The sequence below is a fragment of the Nicotiana tabacum genome, chromosome 16 (assembly GCF_000715075.1).
Source record: "Nicotiana tabacum cultivar K326 chromosome 16, ASM71507v2, whole genome shotgun sequence".
Classification (NCBI taxonomy): Eukaryota; Viridiplantae; Streptophyta; class Magnoliopsida; order Solanales; family Solanaceae; genus Nicotiana; species Nicotiana tabacum.
In genome coordinates this window covers 57427728-57432720 of record NC_134095.1, presented here as the reverse complement: position 1 = coordinate 57432720, position 4993 = coordinate 57427728, and the positions used below count along the sequence as shown (strand labels likewise).

General features: G+C 32.5%; 1 long non-coding RNA gene across 1 annotated transcript; it reads left to right on the top strand.

Annotated features, from left to right (window-relative positions):
- The first annotated feature begins 3803 nt into the window (after positions 1-3803).
- On the top strand, positions 3804-4724 carry LOC107813316 (uncharacterized). The gene is made up of 2 exons (XR_001654303.1): positions 3804-3888; positions 4346-4724. It is a non-coding gene; the product is annotated as an uncharacterized LOC107813316 (long non-coding RNA).
- Positions 4725-4993: the final 269 nt, after the last annotated feature.

Genomic DNA, 4993 nt, shown 5'->3' with positions numbered 1-4993 from the left:
CTACAGGTCATTCAAACCCACTCTTAGCCAATTCTTCTTTCCTTAAAATCAAGAACAAATGGAAAATATGAGAAACGAAATTAGTGAATTGAAGCAACAAATGGACTCCCAATACGGAACATTTGTTGGGATGCATAAATTCATGTGTAAACATGGGCATGATTTATCTGATGAGGATGAACAAATTGAATCTGATGTGTAGTAGTTTAGTTGTGATATTTTGGTTGATTGGTAAACTTGATTGTGAGAGACAACTTTAAGTATTGCTTTTAAACTTGAATGTGGGCTACTATTTGGATGTTTTTATGCCCAAAATTATTAGGTTTAAAGGTTGGTATTATTGGTTTAAGTTGTGCTAATGGTTGGCATTGTTGGTTTAGATTTTATTAATGTATTATTAATTTAGATTGTGTTAATGTATTGTTGGTTCGTATTATTGAATTAATGTATCGTTGGTTTAGATTGTTGTTAATGTATTGTTGGTTGGTATTTTTTTTTTGTAGTAGTTTGACATGTGGTGTAGCTCGAAATTGGGCAGAATTCTACCCAGTTTTACACAAAATTCCGACGAAAACGGTCGGATAGCTGCCCCGATTTAACCATAAATTCCCAGATTTTCGACTGATTCGGTCGGAAATTTTAAAAAAATTAATATTCAATAGTTTTCGACGGATTCCGTTGAAAATTAAATAAAAATTAATTTTTAATTATTAATTTTATTTGTATTATTACGACCGATTCAGTCTATAAATTCCGACCAATTTAGTCGGAAACGTGAATTATTTGGTTGTCTAACCTTTTTGAAATTTGCGACCACTTTGGTTGGAAATCACCGACAGATTCGGTCGGAAACAACATTTTTCCGACCGACCAATTTCGGTCGGAAAGTAGTCAAAAATACGTGATTTTCGATTGAATTTCGACCGTTTTGGCCGTCGGAAATCTACCATTTTCTAGTAGTGCTTGTTGTGCATTTTTGTTGCACAGGCACATGTACGTCTAGTGGTCTCGTTGGGCGCATCGACATGGTTGACACGGGGACTTGGGTGAGCTGCATCTGTTGAGACGACTCGCAGCCTGCAGAGTCTCTTTCAGAGTATAGTAGTTCTTTTCTGTCCAATTGTATTCCGGACAGTTATCGTATTGTACTTTATTTCCTAGAAATTGCTCATGCTCTCGTGACACCGGGTTCTAGGATGTCTATGGGATTATTCAGTATTTAAATTTGTTGAAGACATCGTTATTTATTCAATGAAATTCTTTATTTATTGTTTAATGTATAAAGGAAATAATTTCAAAAAAGTATTAAAACGAGAAATTACTAGTTATTTGGTATTGGCTTGCTTGACAGTGATGTCCGGCGCCATCATGACCTTTAATGGATTTTGGGTCATGACATTAAAAGTATTATTCTACTACTATTTATAAAGTGCATGAATCTGATTTCTATCATTATATTAGCCAAGAATTCACTCGCGATGTTCTCTACCTCATGTATGAACTATGTAACATAATTATAATTTCTTTTCAAAGACAAATAAACTCCTTCTTACAAAAAAATTATTAGAAATTTAAGAGGACAATATTCTTCTAATTGCCTTCACAATAAATCACAACTGAAGCATACAATTTTGTTTAGCAGCTAAGCAATAAGCATAACCAATAATTATAAGTTTATGATTTAGCAATACTCTCTACTAAAAAGACACAAGAGATTGTTATAGGATCAATATTCATCATTTTTACTTTATTGTTTATTTTATGATTGAATCATATTCTTTAATAATATTTATGTAATTTCTAACAAAATTGGTACCTATTAATATAAGGTGCACGCGCAACACGTACACGTATCATAAGACTAGTAGATAGATAGATAGATAGATAGATAGATAGGCCGACCGACCTACCTTACTCCTTACCCATTTTAGTAAACTTTTTAAATATTTGATTAATATAATAATTCTATATGATCCACTTTTACCTTACAATGAACTGTATTTAGCATTACTTCCAATTTGAGAACTTTGAAGGTGATAAGGAGATTCAATGTAGTCATGAGCATGCATTATGCATAGTCGCATTCATGCTGCTAAATCTGATGAGCAACAAATTAAAAGATGCTTTTCTCTATTAGATTGAGTGCATTTAAATATGACACAATTGCAGATCAGCCAACTAGTGGAGGTGCTGGCTAGTTTCTTTTACGATATATAATAAAGTTATAGCCATATTCAAAATGTAAAATGCTCTGGATTGGATCAGATTCATCTTTGATTCTCTCATGTGCATCCTCGTGAAATGATGGATCCGAAGTTAGGTCAACTTATTAATTTAGTTATAGTAATTGAAGAGCAACACTCTATTCTCTACTCGTAGTATACATTATTTCCCGGTCAAAATGTCACATTCTAATAAGTGCAGATAGTATATAATACTCCTATCAAAAATAGCACTATACTCTTTCTTAGCTTGGGGCAGAAATTAAATATACTCAAGAACGCAAAGCTAACCCTAAAAATAGAATATTACCTTAGCTCAAAGATTGTTTACTCAGATATTTCTTATCAAAGCGAGGGTTTCATTTCAGGTGAAATCAAATCAGAAGCTATTTCCGCACAACCATTAATTGTTGCTATTCACGCATCCCTGTCCGGTGGTTTGGCAAAGAAAGTCGAGACTTTCAGAAAGAGAATTATGGCATTTTTAGGATTATAGTATGGTGAATTTAATGAGTCTAAGATTTATGCAACCGCGCAAAGATGATTTTAGAGTCCTCACTTCCTTTATGAGGGGAATACACAAAATTTGTTGTTCCTATCATTTATTTGTATAATTTAATTAGATTGATTTCCTTCCAAATTTGATGAAATTTGCAAGATCAAAATCTGGAGCAATAGGAGATTGATTTCCTTTCATATTTCATATCTCTTATATATTGTTGTTATTTTTATTACGCATTTTTATGGTACTAATATATCATCTCCTATTGCTTTTTTGAGCCGAGGGTCTCCCGGAAACAGCCTCTCTACCCTTCGGGGTAGAGGTAAGGTCTGCGTACATATTACCTTCCCCAGACCCCACTTGTGGGATTATACTGGATCGTTGTTGTTGTTGTTGTTGTAAAATCTGGAATGATGACGATATATGAGCGTCGTATAGGTCTGTTTTATTTTCCTTATATACCATAAATATTTTTTGCTGTGTCGCTTTCCTCAAACTCAAAGGGAGTTTAGTTGTGTTTGTTTTCTTCTTGTTTTTGGTGAAAATAATTACTAATATTGGCGAATTGATAGCTACTAATTGCTGAACTTCAGGCTGTGGCCTTTGTCTTTCTCTATGTGAGTCTTACATATTCATCAGCTAAAACACTAAAATGATGAGAGATTAAATTTTTTATCTGTGAAATAAACTTTATTGCACGAGCTAATTTTTTATCTGTGAAATATGAAACAACAAAGTTTTTACTCAGAAAATAAAAGACACCCATTTGGCATACCAATCATATTAAAAACTCATTTTTTAATGATAAAGCTCATTTATACCATGTCCCCTATACCACCCTTGAACTTCATTCGTTTCTCACATGCCTCTTCCAGCAAATATGGATCTGAAATTAGGGTTAATTAATAATTCAATTGATTTATTGCATTATCTTAGACGTGGTCAGCTCATGTAAGGCTTGAACTTAAAGGAAGTTATAATAATAATAACAATATAATAATAATAATAAACAACTCTAGTCTTGTTTGAGTGCAAGTTAGATCTCTATAAATAACCTTTGAAGATACTCACAAAAAAATGTTCACAAAACTTTAAGCAATTTATCTAGTATGGCGTTACTTAAGTTTGGTTTAGTCATCACTATTCTTCTCACGGCATTCACTAGTTAGTATCCATTCCTCTTTATTCGTGTAGTGTTGTGCAATCTGTCGTTATTGTGCTTGTCAATAATATGTTTAGAGCCCGTTTGGCTATAAAACAAAATTTCGTTTTTTTTTCGAAATCAATGTTTGACCATAAAATTTTCAATTTTCACTTGAAGATGAATTTTAAAAAACTCTAAAAAATATTTTTCTTCATTTTGATCACTCACAAAAATTCAAAAATAGTCTGTATTCATGTCCAAACACAACACTAATTTTAAAATATCATTTTCACTTTTTTCGGGAATTTTACAATTCTTATGTCCAAACGTCCACCTATAGTTACACATGTGAATTTTTACATATATGTGTGTGGGCGCGCTTTTTTTCCTATACATGCAGATTGAATGTGCTCTCTTCCATATTATACCAGTAATTAATAAATTGATTTTGTAATTGTGGTGATGAATTTTTTTCAGCCGATGTGATATGGTTCTCAAAGACACAAGTTATGGCAGCAAGAAATGTCGATCCTAATAATGTAACAGGACTCAGAAGGAAATTACTTCCACAACTTAATGATATACTACCTACTTGTGGGAAAGCGTGTGGTATCTCTAATGGAGAAGATTGCAGTGGTTGTTGGTTTTGTTGTAGCTGTGAACGATCAACTTTCCCTTGGGAATCTGATAATCCTTTCTTTTATCGTTGTCAGTGACAAAAATTGGTAAATTAGTTCCCGATTGAAAAGAGTCTGCTAAAGATATCTATTACATGTATTTGTGATTCCGTTTAATTTCAGTATCTGCTCTGTTTTTTCTTATTTTCTTACACGAATAACAAAGAAATTCATATGAATGACTTTTTACTTTTTTTTTTATGAAGAATAACAAACTCAGCTTCACATGCAGGCAGGGCTTGCTTTTTAGTGCTTTTATAATTCAATCATACATTGAGCAAATCTAATTATGCATAAGCGATCTATGTCGTCTTCTTACTTCTTGTGCTATATATTTATTTAATACAGTTTATCCTTCATTCTCTAATGTAGTAATCTATCTACAGAGGAATTTAATTACCGTTTCTTGTGTTTCTAAGAAATTGTTTCTAGCAGTAAACATGACGCA